This window comes from Octopus bimaculoides, chromosome 29 (assembly GCF_046866305.1).
Source record: "Octopus bimaculoides isolate indiv1 chromosome 29, ASM4686630v1, whole genome shotgun sequence".
Lineage (NCBI taxonomy): Eukaryota > Metazoa > Mollusca > Cephalopoda > Octopoda > Octopodidae > Octopus > Octopus bimaculoides.
The window spans coordinates 1,066,318-1,085,837 of NC_142956.1; the positions used below are offsets into that span (position 1 = coordinate 1,066,318).

At 39.1% G+C, this 19,520-nt stretch overlaps 1 protein-coding gene across 50 annotated transcripts in view; it reads left to right on the top strand.

Annotated features, from left to right (window-relative positions):
* The first annotated feature begins 6,435 nt into the window (after nt 1–6,435).
* The window catches only part of LOC106875649 (uncharacterized), a 158,682-nt gene continuing 145,597 nt past the window's right edge, over nt 6,436–19,520 (top strand). For 24 of the 50 annotated variants that reach the window (XM_089345381.1, XM_089345374.1, XM_089345377.1 and 21 more), the window contains exon 1: nt 6,500–6,635. The gene's annotated coding sequence lies outside the window, so the exon portion shown is untranslated. Of the gene's footprint in view, nt 6,636–18,514; nt 19,226–19,520 lie in introns of those variants that run through there. The other 26 variants (XM_089345386.1, XM_089345418.1, XM_089345390.1 and 23 more) reach the window with 4 other exon arrangements.

Sequence of the window (19,520 nt, forward strand, 5' to 3'; positions counted from 1 at the left end):
TATATATACATATATAAATAATAAGTGGAGGCACAATGGCCCAGTGGTTAGGGCAGCGGACTCGCGGTTTCGGTTCCCAGACCAGGCGTTGTGAGTGTTTATTGAGCGAAAACACCTAAAAGCCCCACGAGGCTCCGGCAGGAGACGGTGGCGAACCCTGCTCTACTCTTTCACCACAACTTTCTCTCACTCTTACTTCCTGTTTCTGTTGTGCCTGTAATTCAAAGGGGTCAGCCTTGTCACACTCTGTGTCACGCTGAATATCCCCGAGAACTACGTTAAGGGTACACGCGACGGTGGAGTACTCAGCCACTTGCACGTTAATTTCACGAGCAGGCTGTTCCGTTGATCGGATCAACTGGAAATATATAAAGTCCTATCTGAACGTGATGGATGTGAGGACTGTCTGACTGGCCCCTGTGCCGATGACACGTAAAAAGCACCATCCAAATGTGGCCGATGCCAGTACCTCCTGAAGGGCCCCTGTGCCGGTGGCACGTAAAAAGCATTAGCCGAACGTGATCATTGCTAGGCCCACTTGCCAAGCTCCTGTACCGGTGGCACATAAAAAGCACCCACTACACTTTCTAAGTGGTTGGCGTTAGGAAGGGCATCCAGCTGTAGAAACTGCCAGATCAGACAAGGGACCGAAGGTGCTTGTTTTCATGATCAAACCTTTTTATTTTCTACAGAAAAATCGCTTTGCGGCCTATAATATTCCAACCCTTTCGTTTCCAAATGTCTGAAGATAACCCATGGGAAGTAACTCTGAACGAAGATTTGCCTCCCATGGCCTACGAAGTGTAAAATGTTTTTTTTTTATGAAGAGACGTTGTGGAGGATATTCATCGCTGTTGATGTTGTTTAGCCACAGGTCAAGCCTGATCCAGACAGACCTATGATCAAAGACGGTCCAGTTGTGATCGTCCCGTCTTTTATTCAGGCATAGTGTATCTGGGACTACATTATCTAACGCACACTCATTTAAATAAAGGGGTTAAGAACCCCTGGTATAGCAGTATATATATATGTGCGTGTATGTTTGTGTGTCTGTGTTTGTCACCCCAACATCGCTTGACAACCGATGCTGGTGTGTTTACGTCCCCGTAATCTAGCGGTTCGGCAAAATAGACCGATAGAATAAGTACTAGGCTTACAAAGAATAAGTCCTGGGGTCGATTTGCTCGACTAAAGGCGGTGCTCCAGCATGGCCGCAGTCAAATGAGTGAAACAAAACTCTAAACAGAACCGGGTAACCGGTTTTGACCGGAAGTAATGAAATCCCGACGCTTTCACTACTACCACTACTCCGCTTAGCCCTACCAGGGGGATGAGTAGTAGTAATAGCGGGGAGGAGAGAAATCTTTTTGCTCCCTCCTTTTCTGTCTAATCCTCTCCCTGTCTCTTTGTATTTATTCTTTTCCTCAATCTCTCGTCTCACCCTCTCTCACTTGCTATTACCTTTCTCATTTTTCTCTCTTACTCTTTCTATATCCTTACCTTTCACGTCTACTCTTCGAACTCCTTTACTCCTCCCTCACCTTCTGTATTTCCTTACCTTTCATTGCCTCTCTCCTTATTTCTTCTTTGTATCTCCGTAATTTTCACTGACACCCTCTCTTTGTTTTCTATAGCTCTCTAATTTACTCTGCACCCTCTGTCTTATTCCTATATCTTTCTAAGTGCTACTCACACTCTCTTATTCTTCTCTATATCTCTCTAATTTTCGCAGACTCTCCCTTTCTCTCTATTTCTCTAACATTCACCAACTCTCTTTCCTTTCCCCCTCAATATTTTTCTTCATCTCCCTTTATACTCTCACTCTCCTCTTACTACCACTCTAACACGTTACCTCTGTATTTATACTCTCTCTTCTTTTACCCTCTATTTCTTCACTAGCCTCTCTTTTCACTCACGTTAATTCTCTCCCCCTCTCTCCTTTCCTCAGGTTACTCTTACTCCTTCCCACTCTTATTCTATATTTATATATCTTCTTTTCTCACTTCTTATTTCTTATTCTTTCTCTCTCAAACGTATTTCCTCTCTGTTCATACTCTTTCCCTCTGCCTATCCCCTTTCTTCTACGTTCTAGGTTTATTCCTTCTTCCTTCCTTCTCTTACTCCCTCTATCTATCTATCTATCAATCATCATCGTCCCCACTCACGTGGTTTCCCTGCTTGCTAGAAACAACAGCTAAATCTCCCTCAAATTCCATTGTACTGCCCGAAAAGTGAAGCCGGTCGCGCTGCTGAAAGTAGCAGCTAAATCTTCCTCGAATCACGCTTACTGCCCCCCCCCTCCACCGAAAGAGGGGGCTGCAAAGCGAATACGATTACAGCTTTTGCTTGATTATGGTCTACCGAGGGTTAAATAAGCAAATCTCACTACTACTTCTACTACTACTACTACTACTACCACTACTGCTACTGCTGCTGCATATCACTGCCTTCATGTGCTAGAAATAGCAGCTAAATCAACCTTACAGAAAGCCAGGAAAGCGACAAGCTAGAAATAATCACATCTTAACGGAAGGAGAGCATATCAGCTAGAAATAACAGCCAAATTTCCCTTAAAGTATGCATTGCAGTCTTAACAAAGGAAGACCAGGCGATCGACTTGCTAGAAATTGCAGCTAAATACCCCTGTAATCACACTGTAATATCTTTTAAAAAATGAGAGCTAAACTGCTAGATATAGTAGTCAAATCTCCATCACATCACACCTCACAGGAGGCCCAGGGATAGATCAGCTAGAAATAACAGCTAAATACCCTTGTAATCAGACTTTAGTGTTTTTTTTAAAAATGGAAGGACAGCTGATCTGGTTAGAAATAGTAGGCAAATCTCCCTCAAATCACACCTGGCAGAAGACCAAGGAATGGATCAGCTAGAAATAACAGCTAAACCTCTTTGTAATCATACCTCGATGAAATATTGCAGGGCAGCCGATCTGGGTTGAATTAACAGCCAAATATCCTTCAAAGAACATCTTAAGTCTCTTAAAATAAAAACGACCAGGTGAATGGCCAGCTAAGAATAGAAGCTAAATCGATCTGTAATCATATTGTGGGGTGTTAAAAAGAGGAAGGACAGACAGACAGACAGCTTTGAGCTGTCGTATCTTAGATGAGCGCGATCGGGATTTAGCCTGGGGTTAAACAACTGTGTAAACCTTGAGGATATACAGGACTCAAAGAGAGACAGATCTTCGCCGTTACTACTACTACTACTACTACTACTACTACTGCGGTTACCTGGTACCTTAACTCTCACCGCCACCACGACCACCTGTAACAAGCACCTTCCTCTACATCCGCATCAGTGTCGTCGGCGTCACCTCCACCACCACTACCATGACAACGAATAATAATAATAATAATAACACCACCGCCTCTACTACAGCAAATGTGACCGCGCCACCACTACAAACACCATCACCACCACCCTCCACTACCATCACTATAAACACTACTACCACCACCTCCATCATTACAATAATGACCACCATCGCCACCCCTATTACAATGGACAACACCACCATCACCCTGTACGTAGTCGCCCGATCACTAAGAAATAGCAGCCAAATCTCCCTCAAACGTCACAAATACATATACATCTGAAGAATGACACGTGAAACTGTGGTTCCTGGTGATGAGATAAATAGATGGGACAGTCACGGGTGGATTCTCTTTGTTCATTGATGGACGGGGCGCTAGAAACCGGCGCCCGAACTGCAACTACGATTACTACGGCTACTCTTACTACCACTCTACTACTACTACTACTACTACTACTACTACCGCCTTGTGACTTAACTCCCACCGCCACCACAACCACCTGTTACTCCGTTTATGTTACTAGCCCAGCCGCCGCCGCCGGCACCACCATCAGCGCCGATGAGAGAGAGCCTCTGTGTGGTCGCTCGGGTGGCTAGAAATAGCAGCTAAATCGCCCCTAAAGCACAGAGTATGGTCTTTAAATAAAGGACACACTTGAATGAGAAAAAGCTGTCGTGTGTTCGATCCTTGAACAGAACCTTGCGCCCCAAACTAAAACAGGATGGTCATGGCTAGAATACAAGATCATCGATCGGCTTGAACAGAGTTGACCTGGGGCTAAACAACATAAGTGGATCCTCTCGAAGGATGCACAGAATGCTAGAAACAACAGCCAAATCCCTCAAAAATTAAATTGTATCGTCTTAAAAGACGAAGGTGGTGATTGCACAATGCTAGAAATAACAGCCAAATCTCCCCCATATTACAGTCTACTGTTTCAAAAAAGTGGTGACTCTACTATGCTAGAAATAACAGCTATATTTCCCTCAAATTATACTCTACTGTCTTAAAAAAGGAAGGTACTGATCGTATCACGCTAGAAATAACAGCCAAATCTCACTCAATTTACACTGTTGTCATTACAAAATAAGGTGGTGACCCTACTATGCTAGAAATAACAGCCAAATCTCATTCAAATTACGCTGTGCTTTCTTAAAAACGGTGGTGACTCTGCCATGCTAGAAACAACAGCCAAATCGTCCTCAAATTACATTGTACTCTCTAACGTAGTGATTCTGAACATGGTTGTTAGATATGGTAGAAAAAATAGCCAAATGTCCCTCAAAATCACACACAATGCAGGTAAAGCCAGTGTTGAGATGATGTAGTCCAAGGCAGGTACATAGTTGCTCCTAAATTTAGACGTGAGGTCATGGTCGGAGAGGCTTAATTATCCAAGGAGTGTTATCTAGGACTGACCCAGGGCACTGAACTAAGCGTCAATGACGAATAACTTTCACTATCACTACGACTACTACGATTCACATGACTACTCTCACTGCTACCACCGTCACGACTGCTACTACTGCGACTACTTTCTCTCAATGTCTGTATCTCTTTCGCTTCCCCCCTCTCTGTGTTCGTAGTCCTTTGCCACTGCCACTACCACTCGTATTGCAACACTCCTACCACGATGACGAATACTACTTCTCCCATTCCTCCTGTCTGTACAGTACATATGCCAACGCTCTCAATCACCACCACCACCATCATTAATATAATTACTCTTACTACAACTATCGCCTCTCCCTCACTTCCTCTCTTTATCTATCGCTCTGACACTCCTTGTCTCTCTCTCTCTCTCTGTGTATCTGTTTCACTCTCTCTCTATCATCTACTCTCACACATACCCTCCCTGTCTTTCTATTACTTTTTCTCTGACAACTTCCCTCTCCCTCAATCTCTATCACTCTCACATTCCCTTTCCCTGTTTCTCTTACTCCCTCACACACCTTTCCTCTCTCTATCTTTCTAATGCTTTCCCTCTCTTTCAACCCATAGCTCTCTGATACGCCCCTCTCTCTATATATACGTTTCTCTCTCTAGTTCGTTCTTCCTTACATACCCTCCCTCTCACTCTATCTCTATCTTTCTAACAAACATCCTCTCTCAATTCCTTTTACTCTCCCTCCATCTCGTTCGCTCTTACACCCTCCCTCTCGCTACATTTACTCTATCTCTCTCCCGTTCTCTATATTTTTACTCTCTCTCTTTCCTTCTTTCTATCTATCTCGTTCACTGTCTCTCTCTCTCTCTCTCTCTCTTTCTGCCAAACTACTACAGTCACCACTCCTTGTACGGACTCTCCTCCCACCGCTACAACCACCACCACCAGCAACAAACAATAATAATAATAATAATAATAATAATAAAACAACCACCGATTCTACTTCCTCTCACCGCCTCCCTTTCTTGCCCCTCCCTCTCCTATCTCAATTAACGTTAATTGCTAATGAACAGGAGGTACTCAAACAACAACAACAATGAGATAGCAATATAGTTCCCTTGTTTTACTAGAATATTGTGTAGCCTAACATATACACATACATACATACTATATTTACATACGTTTACATACACACACACACACACGTACGTATGTAATATACATATATATACGCGCACATGTTCATGTAAATTTATATATACATGCAGGAATATACATAGATTTCTATGTATATATTAAATAGATATATGTATATATATGCACTCCCTTGAATATATAAACGTATACATGTAACATGTATATATAAATCTATAATGGTATGTGTATATACACATACATACACACCCATGAATATATAAATGTATACATGTAAAATTTATGTGTAAATCTATAATATATATATGATCTATAATCATATATATGTATACACGGATCTTTAAATTTATAATTATATATATATAATCTATATATACACAGGTATAGATATATAAATATATATATATATTCGTATACGTAAATCTATAATTACATATATATAATTTATATATATATAAATATACATATGTATACATATATATATAATTTTCCCATAAAAATGTAAATTTCTATATATACACACATGTATATATAAATATATATATTCACGCGCATATATTAATCGATGGATGTGTATATACGTATCTATATATGTATGTAGATAGCATATATATAGCTAGGCTAAGCCAGGATTTGATCTACGGTCCATGTTATCGGAATCGGTGGTTGACGTGGTGTTTAGTACACACAATGAGTCCAACGATCTATTATGACAAGCAGTGATGTTACAGGACGCGAACTCACGGCCCCTCAGTGTTTGTATAAATACTTTTTTCCACAATTTCATTGCTGTTTTTGTAATATGAATGTATATATGTACACCATCTATGTATGTATGTATGTATGTGGTTTATATATATGTAAATATTGTATGTATATATATATATATATATATATATATGTTGTGTGTGTATATATATATATATATATATATATATATATATATATATATATATGTATGTAAATGATGTTTTGTGTTATATATATACATATATATATATATATATATATATATATATATATATATATATATATATATATATATATACATATATATATAGATGAGTGCGAGTCTAGGGAAGTATATGTGTGTATAAGCTTGTGACTAAATGTACGTATGTGCGTGTGTGTGTATGTATATACATATATATATATGTATGTGTGTGTGTGTGTGTGTATTCTTAAGTATAAATTTATATACGTGTAACTGCCTTTGTATGTAAGTGTGTGAATGTGTGTTTATGTATGTAAACATTTATAGTAAATTTACATATATATATATATATATATATATATATATATACACACACACACACATGCCTTTACATTTGTATAATGTATGTAAATCACCGAATTTGATCAGACATACACACACGTTTGTGTGTGTGTCTATTAGCATATTTACTAGCGTATATATGCCCGTATGTGTATATAAATATATATGCGTGTGCGTGTATCCAAATGTCATCCCAACCGCTCCTCTCCCAGCGAACTTGCTAACAGATGTTGGATTTAACATGCATTTTCACACGCAGAGACATACATACATATTACATATATATATATATATATATATATATATATATATATATATATATATATATATATATATATATGTGCATATATACTTGTTTACAGCTGTGATTTTTCGCTAATACAAACAATATCAATATATATTATTGTATTTCTATACACCTGTATATATACATACATACATATTTACCTACTAAATCTGACATTAACCTGTGTATTGATGTGTGTGTATATATATATATATATATATATATATATATATATATATATATATATATATATATATATGATTAGAGGATATGTTCACCTCATGACGGGATGGTTGCATCCAAGGCAATAGAGGTTCAATACCTAGTATTTTGGAGGAATAAAATTCCTTCAAAACAATAGGTATATATTAATAATATAGTTTATATCCATGTCTTTTCTTTCTCACACACACACACACACACACATATATATATATATATATATATATATATATATATATATATATATATATATATAGATCTGTGTCTGTCTGGTCATGTATCTATTTATCTATGTATCTATCTACTTTCCTATCTATCTATCTATCTATCTATCTACACATAGAAAACACACACACACTAAAATGACGTCTCTAGCCTTTCGTTCATTTTGCCAACGTCTCTACAGAACGAACTTGGTGCATCTCATGACGGTACCGGCATTGGACAGGAAGCTTGTGTCATGTATGGCCAGACCAACTTCACATCTCTCTACGATGTGTTGGCATCGACACGGTAACATTTACGAGAAGAAGAATAACAGAGAGAGAGAAGAAAGGGAGAAAGCATCAGGTTGGTTGCGTGTGTGTGTGTGTGTGTGTGTGAGGGGAATGGTGGTGGTGATTGGTAAGAGTGAGTGATGGCTGTCAGTAGCAAGTGGTTTTTGGATAGAGCGGGTAGAGAGAGAGAGATGATTCTTAGTATAGTATATGGAGTATTGGAGGGATACGTGGATGGGTGTTTGTGTGTGTGTGTGTGTGGGGGCATTGTCATTCCTTAGTTACACTTAGAAGAATGATATAACAGATGGATGAGGGGTGGGTGGGTGAGTGGAAGAGTCAATAATGGGAGAGTGGAGGGGGAACGGAATGAATTCTAAGGAGATGCGAGGTCATGGAAAATGGTAGGGGGGGGGTGAAGCACGGCACAGACTCGATAAGGGTATGTTACGTGAAGGACCCGGTCGTATACACACACACACATACACACACAAGCACGGGTGTGGCAGACTGGTTAAGAAGCTTGCTTCCCAACCTTGTGCTGTTGGTTTCAATCTGTCTGTCTGTCTAACTATCTGTCCATCCATCCATCCATCCGTCCGTCCGGCCGGCCATCTATTTATCTATCTGTCTGTCTACCTACCTATCTACCGACCTACCTATCTATCTATCTATCCATCTATCTGTCATTCTATCTATTCTCTATCTATCTATCTATCTATCTATCTATCTGTCTGTCTGTCTACCTCTATCTATCTGCGTTTGGAAGGGCATCCAGCTGTAGAAACTCTGCCAGATCAGATTGGAGCCTGGTGCAGCCATCCGGTTTCACCAGTCCTCAGTCAAATCGTCCAACCCATGCCAGCATGGAAAGCGGACGTTAAATGATGATGACGATGATGATGACTCCATTTCACTTTGCTCCTGTCCACTAAGCCGTCAATGGGTCACCACCCTGTGATGGAATAGCCTTCCAATGAGGGAGAATGTTGGCCTGCTTGCCTAGCCAGTGATGGGGTGCCGTCGTCTGAAAGTTAAAATGATGTAAAGCGCATTGTGATCAGCGATGTATAACATCTGATAGCCTGGACAATTACGTGATATATATTTAAATATATATATACATATATATATACATTCTTTTATTCTTTTACTTGTTTTAGCTATTTGACTGCAGCCATGCTGGAGCACCACCTTCAAAGGTTTTTATTTAATCAAAGAAATCAACCCCATGACTTATTCTTTGTAAGCCTAGTACTTACTCTATCGGTCTCTTTTGCCAAACCGCTAAGTTACGTAGACGTAAACATACCAACACCGGTTGTCAATCGATGGTGGGAGGGGGAACAAGCACAAATACACAAATCCATATATACGATGGGCTTCTTTCAGTTTCCATCTACCGAATCCACTCACAAAGATTCATTCGGCCTGAGGCTGTAGTAGAAGACACTTGCCCAAGGTGCCATGCGGTGGGATTGAACCCCGAATCACTTGGTTGGGAAGCAAGCTACACACCACACAGCCACTCAGAACAGGCTTCTTTCAGTTTCTGTCTACCAGATCCATTCACAAGGCTTTGGTCAGCCTGAAGCTATATTAGAAGGTATCTGCCCAAGGTGCCATGCAGTGGGAATGAACCCGGAACCATGTGGTTGGGAAGCAAGCTTCTTACCACACAACCACTCCTGTGTATGTGTGTGTGCATGTGTATATATATGTGTGTATATATGTATATATGTGTGTGTATATATATGTATATATATATATACATACATATATATATATGTATGTATATATATGACACTTGCCCAAGATGCCACACAGTGGGACTGAACCTGGAACCATGTGGTTGGGAAACAAGTCTCTTACCACACAACCACACCTGTGCCTATGTATTCTTTTATTTTTTTACCTGTTCCAGTAATCTGACTGTGGCCATGCTGGAGTAACACCTGAAAGGCTGTTAGTCAAAGAAATCAACCCCAGGACTTATTCTTTGTAAGCCTAGTACTTATTCTATCGTTCTCTTTTGCCGAACCGCTAACTTTCGGGGACGTAAACACACCAGCATCGGGTGTCAAGCGATGTTGGGGGGAACAAACACAGATATACAAACATATACACACACACATAAGCATCAGTTGTGGCGTGCAAGAGAGACGATTGCGTTGGTTTGGACATGTGGTGAGAATGGAGGAGGATAGCTGCATGAAAAAGTGCCACACCCTAACAGTTGAGGGAACCCGTGGAAGAGGTAGGCCCAGGAAGACCTGGGCTGAGGTGGTGAGGCAAGACCTTCGAACATTGGGCCTCACCGAGGCGATGACTACTGACCTAGACCTTTGGAAATGTGCTGTGCATGAGAAGACCCGGCAAGCCAAGTGAGATCGTTGCCAGGGCCACTGGACTGGCTCTTGTGCAGGTGGCACATAAGATGTACCATCCTGAGCGTGACCGTTGCCAGTACTGCCTGACTAGCCTTGTAGGGTTTTCGAGCGAGATCGTTGCCAGTGCCCCTGGACTGGCTCTTGTGCGGGTGGCACATAAAAGACACCATTTCGAGCGTGGCCGTTTTCATGCGGGCATCCAGCTGTAGAAACTCTGCCAAATTAGATTGGAGCCTGGTGTAGCCATCCGGTTGCACCAGTCCTCAGTCAAATCGTCCAACCCATGCTAGCATGGAAAGCGGACGTTAAACGATGATGATGATATATACATATATATGCGTGTGTGTGTGTGTGTCCATATATACGATGGACTTTGTTCAGTTTCCGTCCACCAAATCCACTCACATGGCTTTGGTTGACCCGAGGCTATAGTAGAAGACACTTGCCCAAGGTGCCATGCAGTAGGAATGAACTTGTAGCCATGTGGTTGGTAAGCAAGCTACTTACCACACAACCACTCCTGCACCTAGGTGAAATTTTATTAAGAAATTGAAACTGGTTTTCTACAAATGTAGTCAATTTGGAGAAAAAAAAGTCTTGTCATCATGAAATGTTTGGAAAATATTTGATTAAGAATTAGAAAATAGATATTTATAAATATAGTTGAACTAGAAAAAAAATCATTATCAGTGTGAAATATCTGGAAAATCTTTCAGAAGGAATTCACAAATGGTTATCTACAAATATTGACAATGGAGAAATGCCTTAAATTTGTGAAATATGTGGAAAATATTTCATTGAAAATTTGAAACTGGTTATCTGCAAATAATAAGGAAAAAAAAAAAAAAAAACCATCCATGTTGAAATATTAGGAAAATGTTTCATTAAAAATTTGTATGTGATCATGTATAACAGACATATTTAAAAAAAAATTCCCTTCTGTTCTGAAACAAGAGAAATTTCATTAAAAATTTGAAACTGGTTACAATGAAGTTAGATCGAAGAAAAAAAATCTAATCATTGTGAAAGACACTGAAAATATATGATTAAGAATGATAGACTATATATTTATAAACATAGTTAAGGTAGAGAAAAGTCCTTGTCAGTGTGAAGTATTTGGAAAATCAATCAGTTAAGAATTCATAACTGGTCATCTATAAATATTGACAATGGAGAAATGCCTTAAATTCGTGAAACATGTGAGAAATATTTCATTGAAAATTTGAAACTGGTTCTCTGCAAATATTAAGGAAGAAGAAAAACCAATCCATATTGAAATATTAGAGAAATGTTCCATTGGAAATGTGATATGAGTTATCTATCTACAGACCTAGTGATGTTCTTGAAAAGCTTGAAATTTGTGAAATATGTGAGAAATATTTCATTAAGACTTTGGAACTGGTTACCTACAAATAGTTTGAAGAAAAAACCTTGCGTTTTGAAATATTTGGAAAAGGTTTCACTGGAGATATGATATTGGTTATCTGTAAATCTTGTGATGTTTGAGAAAAACTTTGAATTGTGAAATATGTGAGAAATATTTCATTAAGACTTTGGAACCGGTTAACTACAAATAGTTTGAAGAAAAAACCTTGCGTTTTGAAATATTTGGAAAAGGTTCCTTTAGGAATTTGAAACTGGCTGTCCACAACCATAGTCATATTGGACAAAATATTTCTTTGTAAAATGCACAGAAAATATTTGATTAAGAATCAGAAAGTGGATTTTTTTCTTCTGAAAGACTTATTCACTGTTCACTTCCTGTGCATATTCTATCTTCCGTTCAGGCAGTTTTGGTTACTTTTTTCTAATGAGTTGTACACCTGAATAAAATTCATTATGTATATATACACACATATATATATATATGTGTTGCAGAAAAGTTCTTATCAGTATGAAGCATTTGGAAAATGTTCCATTACAGACCTGAAACTGATCATCTACAAACATACTTGGATTAGGGTAAAAACCCTTATCTTTTGTGAGATATTTGATAAAATCTTTCAGTAAGAATTCAAAGGTTGTTATCTACAAATGTACTGAAATTCAAGAAAAGCCTTAACATGATGAAATATTTGTGAAATACATCATTTAAAATTCGCAACCGGTTGTCTACAAATGCTGTCAGATTGGAGAGAAAATCTTATGAAATGTGTGAAAATCATTTGATTAAGAATTAGAAGCTAGATATTTACAAACGTACTTACGCGAGAGAGAAGTCCTTATCAGTGTGAAGTATTTGGAAAATTTTTCATTGTGAACCTGAAGCTGGTATCTATAAACATATTTGGAGAAGAAAAAAAACCCTTATCATTGTGGAATATTTTGGAAAAAATCTTTTGGTAAGAATTCAAAACTGATTATTTACAAACAGTGACATGGAGAAATGCCTTAAATTTGTGAAATATGTGAGAACTATTTCATTAACACTTAGGAAGTGGTTATCAGCAAATAGTCACACTAATGATAAAATACTTTTTGAAATATTTGGAAAATGTTTCATTAAAAATTTTATATTGGTTATGTAAAAACAGACATGCTTAAAAAAATTCTCTGCATTGTGGAAATTATATGGGAAATTTCATTAAGAATTTGAAACTGTATGTCTACAAATGTAGTTGGATTGGAGAAAAAAATCTTATCATCATGAAATGTATGGAAAATATTTGATTAAGAATTAGAAACTAGATATTTATAGACATAGTTCTACTAAAGAAGAATCCTTATCAGTGTATTTGGAAAATCTCTCATTATGAACTTGAAGCTGGTTATCTATAGACATATTTGGAGAAAAAAAAACCCCTTATCATTGTGCAATATCTCGTACAGTCTTTCATATCTCGTACAGTCTTTCATTAAAAATTTGAAACTGGTTGCCTACAAATATAGTCACATTGCAGAAAAAATATCGTTGTGAAATGCATGGAAAATATTTGATTAAGAATTAGAAGCTAGATATTTATAAACATATACTAAAGAAACGTCCATATCAGTATAAAGTATTAGAAAGATCTTTCATAGGTGCAGGAGTGGCTGTGTGGTAAGTAGCTTGCTTACCAACCACATGGTTACTAGTTCAGTCCCACTGCGTCGCACCTTGGGCAAGTGTCTTCTACTATAGCCTCAGGCCAACCAAAGCCTTGTGAGTGGATTTGGTAGACGGAAACTGAAAGAAGCCCGTTGTATATATATGTATGATGGAATAAGTGCTGGGTTTACAAAGAATAAGTCCAGGGGATGATTTCTTCGACTAAAAACCCTAAAGGCAGTGCTCCAGTATGGCCACAGTCAGATAACTGAAACAAGTAAAAGAGTATATGTGTGTGTATATATTTCGTATGTGTATTTCGTGTGCAAGATTCTTGATGTGGATACGTGTGTTGAAAGAAATACAATTAAACCAAGGTTTAATTGTGTGTATATATATATAAATATATATATATATATATATATATATATATATATATATATATATATATATTTATACCTGTAATATAATATGTGACAATTATTCGGTTGCCATAATAAAACTCTGAGTTTCAGATGTTGGGGCGGAAATCTGCTCTGGTATCTCGTCGGTTATTAAGACAACCAAAAAATACTATGAAAATGACCGATAAACAAAGGGAAATTATGAGCTATTAAAATGACCGTTAAATAAGGGGAAAAAACCGAAGGAGAGAAAGTAAAAAAGTAAAAATGCTCATTGTCACATATTATCTCACAGATAAATTCCTCTATTTATATAATATTGAGGTCTCATTTATTCTTTTGTTGTCATTCCCTTACTATTAATATATCTATCTATCTATCTATCTATCTATCTATCTATATATATTACCCATGTTCTCATACTGAATATATACGACGCAGTAAATATTTTCTGTAGATATATTCCTGGAATTAGCGCACCAAAACGAAGACTTTTGAATTTTACCATTAAGCTGTAATTAGCAGAACCATATGCACGCGCACCCATGGCGGTGGGCATCTCTGTATACGATTCTGATGATTGCGGTTACATTACAAATCAGGCTGAAGAGGAATGGACAAATGGTAAGATTTGTTAAATCCGAAACCGGTTTCTGTTTAAGAATGCTTTTTTAGGTGATTTTAAATGTCTTGCCCGCTCACGTTTTGGTATGCTGCTATATTTCATGTTGAGAACGATTTAGGTCTTAATAGACACAAGATATGATCTATTTCTAGCACATTAATTGTCCACATTAGTGGTCAACGTTATTTTTAAAATATATATATATATATATATATATATATATATATATATATATATATATATATATATTTATATACATGTATGTAGTGGCCTGTATGTGAAATTCCATATCATGTTGATATGAGGTAGCCCACTAAGTTCTACTGTTCTGGGACAGAATGGATTTGGGAACAACGGTAGTTTAGGGGTGACTCTGCGCTCCCCACAAATGCAGAATTCCTGGACTCGAGCCTCATTACAAAGTGCAGTTTAAAGACCTTACCCTGGACATAATTATGACAGAGGAGGATTGTCACATCTTGTCAGATGATAGTCATCACACATTCAGATCTAGAAATGAAATGGTAGGGAGACAGATCATAGCCATCTTACATAGACATCAAGATACGAAATGGTAGGGAGACATTTGTATGTCATTGGAATTAAGGGGCAAAATCTTGTACAACACTTTTGCCATTCTCTCGGTCGTCATCTGGAAGGTTCCAGTGACAACCATTGCAAAATGAGTGATATTATCTTGACTGCAAGTTTTACCTTTCTCCAAGAAAAGCTGCCAACCCCATGGCTTTGCCGAAAATGATGGGAGCCTCCTCTACCCCTGCGAAATCTATTTAACTCGTAGACATAAGCTCTACTGTTCTGGGTCAGAATGGATTTGGGAATAATGGTAGTTAAGAAGTGATTCCACACTCCCTACAACCATGAAACTTCCAAACTTGAGCCTCACCATTAAAGTGTAGTTTAATGACATATCCTGGACATAAACACGACAAAGGAAGAGTGTTTCATCTTGTCGGATGATAGCCATCTCACGTTCACATGAAAATATGAAATGATAGTTAGACATTTGTAGGTCATTGGATTTAAGTAACAAAATTTTGTACAACATTTTTGCCATTCTGTCGGTCGCCAATGTAGTTTCCAGTGCCAAGCATGCTAGTCCATCACAGGGTTAACTTCCCAGCTTTTGCTTGGACTCGTATATGGCAAAGTACAATGAGGTGTTTTGCCCCAGAACTCGAAGCACTGCCCAGACCAGGAATTGAAAGCACAAACTTAGTATCGTAAGAGTAGGACAGTGGGGGAGAGATATATGACAAAGTGGCATTCTGGAGCAGAAAGGGGTTGAGTGAGAGAGAGAGAGTGAGAGCATGGTGCACGATGAGACTGTTGGGGACGTGGAGCGATTAATGTAATGCGGTGGGGTGTGAATGGTACACAAAGCTTCCAAAACTCAATTTTTGCTGAGGTGAGCAAATCTTCTCAAGAAGCTCACATCTCTGGCCATGACTGTAGTTTTATTTGGCTTCGCAGGTCTTCTCAGGCACAGTATATCACCAAAGGTCTCCGTCACCTCTGTTGGGCCCAACTTTCAGAGATCATGCTTCACCGCCTCATCGCATGAAAATGGAAAAAAAAAAAAAAAAAAAGGCGCAGGAGTGGCTGTGTGGTGAGTAGCTTGCTTCCCAACCACATGGTTCTAGGTTCAGTCCCACTGTGTGGCACCTTGGGCAAGTGCCTTCTGCTATAGTCTCACACCTTGTAAAGCCTTGTAAGTGGATTTCGTAGATGGAAACTGCAAGAAACCCGTTGTATATATATATATATATATATATATATATATATATATATATATATGTGCGTATGTATATATGTGTGTGTGTGTGCGTGTGTATATATATATATATATCATCATCATCATCATCGTTTAACGTCCGCTTTCCATGCTAGCATGGGTTGGACGATTTGACTGAGGACTGGTGAAACCGGATGGCAACACCAGGCTCCAGTCTGATTTGGCAGAGTTTCTACAGCTGGATGCCCTTCCTAACGCCAACCACTCAGAGAGTGTAGTGGGTGCCTTTACGTGTCACCCGCACGAAAACGGCCACGCTCGAAATGGTGTCTTTTATGTGCCACCCGCACAAGAGCCAGTCCAGGGGCACTGGCAACGATCTCGCTCGAAAACCCTACAAAGGCCAGTCAGGCGGTACTGGCAACGGTCACGCTCAAGATGGTACATCTTATGTGCCACCCGCACAAGAGCCATATATATATATATATATATATATATATATATATATGTTATTACATCACTGTTATCATGCACTGCAGCCGCATGTAGCAACAGAAATAGTAAAATTATTATTATTATTATTATTATTATTATTATTATTATTATTATTATTATTAGTAGTAGTAGTAGTAGTAGGCATCAAGACCATCACAAAACCATAGTCTCTCCGCTTCTCTCTCCCTCTCTCTGTGAGTGTCTCTCTCTCTCTCTCTCTCTCTCATGTATTTATTCTCCCTCTTACTGCTACCGACCAAAGCAACCACCTGCATTGCAATTGCTGTCACCACCACCACCACCACTACTACTACAACTACAACTACCATTATTATTACTACTAGCACCTGCACGGCAATTACTATCAAATACTACCACCTGCACTTTAATCACCACCACCACCACTACTACTACTACCTCTACTACTACAACCATCGCCACTAAAACTACTACTACCACCACCACCACCACCACTACTACTATTACTACTACCACCACCACTACTACTACTACTACTACTACCACCACCACTACTACTACTACCACCACCACCACTGCTACTACTACCACCATCATCTCCATCAGCGTCACCATCTGTTTTAGAAGCCGACGAAGGAAAGTCGGCATAATAGGAAAAGAAATAGCAGGCCAATCCGCCCTCAAATCACACACACACACACACACGCATACGAAAGGAAGGGACACTTTTGGATGGTTCTGGTCCTTCGAGAGAGAGAGAGAGAGAGAAACGAAAAAACAGATGGGATGGTCACACTTGGAGATACCCGTGTTCCAACAAAGGCTTGCTCGATCAGCTCAGCTGAGCTGGGACTGAAACGTCAACCACCACCTCCACCACCTCCACCACCACCACTGCTTGTGTTACTACTACTACTACTACTACTACTGCTGCTGCTGCTGCTTATGGGATACTCAGTGTTACTGTTGTTTTTGTTGTTTAGCCCCAGGTCAGTCTAGGTCCAGATACACCCACGATCATAAAAGACGCTCCAGCTGTGACCATCCCGTCTTTCATGTACCTAGGACTACATAATCTGATGTATATCATAGTAGTTAGTATTAGTGGCTATAGTTGTTGTTGTTGTTTAACCCCAGGCCAGACCTGATCCAGACAAACCTCAAACCTACGATCAAAGACGTTCTATCTGTGACCATCCCGTTTTTCTTGTATTCAGGCATAGTATATCTAGGACTACGTTGTCAGTCCGGTGTCTTTCACCCAATCCATCGTTTCGTTTGTTGCTTTAAGTCAATTAAGGTGTGATTTGAGTGATACCTGGCTGCTCTTTCTAGCTGGTTTTCCCCCTTGTCGGCTTGTAAAGGGGAAAATGAAAGAAGCCGAAACGAAAAGAGAGAGAGAAAGAGTAACAACAGTGAGAGAGTAATAGGGATAGGCAGAGGAAAGCAGTAATTATTATAGAGAGGTGTTTGAGAGTGAAAGGCGCAGGAGAAAGAGAGGTAAGAGTGAGAGAGGGGTGGAAGAGAGAGTAAAGAAGAAGGTAAGGTAGTGACAACGAGAGGGATGCAGTGGTTGTTATAGAGGCGAACCGAGAGGAAGAGGGATAGTGGGAGTAGAATTATAGATGTGAGAGAGAGAGGGGGGCAGGGGAAGCCGGAGAAAGCTTGAGAAAGACAGGCATTGAGCGGAAGGGGGAGGAGATAGATGCAACAGGGAAGAAAGACAGAAGGACAGAGAGAGAGGGAGGAAGATAGATGCAACTGAGAGAGAGAGAGAGGCAAGGGAATCTTAGAGAGGAACAAGAGAAAACGTGAGAAAGGAAGGCAGAGAACGAGAGGGGGAGAGAGAGAGAGAGAGAGAAGGAAAGCAGTCGTGCGGGAGATAGATGCAACAGAGAAAGAAAGGGTGAAAGAGAGAGAGAGAGAGGGAGAGAGAGAGGGGGAGAGAAAGCGGGCGAGCGATAGACGCAACAGAAAGAGAAAGAGACAGACAGAGAAATAGGGGAACCAGAGAGAGGAGGAAGAGATTGAGAAAGGCAGAAAGCGGGAAGAGAGGGAGAGGGATGCAGTGGCGTTATAGAGAGAGGAGCAAAAAAGGGAAAGAGAGAAGCGGTAGAGTTGTATAGAGAGGGGAAGAACGAGTGAGAGGAGAGTGTAATGCAAGGTGTTAACAGTCTGTGAGGCTGGTTGGATACGGACGGTGGTGGAAGGCGGTGAAGCAGAAGAAGAAGAAGAAGAAGAGGATAAAACACACACACACACACACATACATACGGACACATACACATATATGTATATATATTTACATAGGGTGTATACAGGGATGTGATGGATACACACACGCTTAAATACGTAAAGCAGAATGAAAGAAAGAAAGAAAATATAACGTATGTATATTGTAAATATACATTTGTACACACACACACAAATATATATATACATACGTAAAGAAGATATATAGCTAAATATTCACTCAGTTACACACACACACACATGTATATACGTATAAATATGTAAACGTGTGTATATATGCAATCGGAAAACTGTGTTATACATCTATACTTGTATGTATGTGAAGATATTACACAATCGTAAAAGAGGAAGAAGGAAATTTATGTACACACGCTTATATATATATATATATATATATATATATATATATATATATATATATATATATAT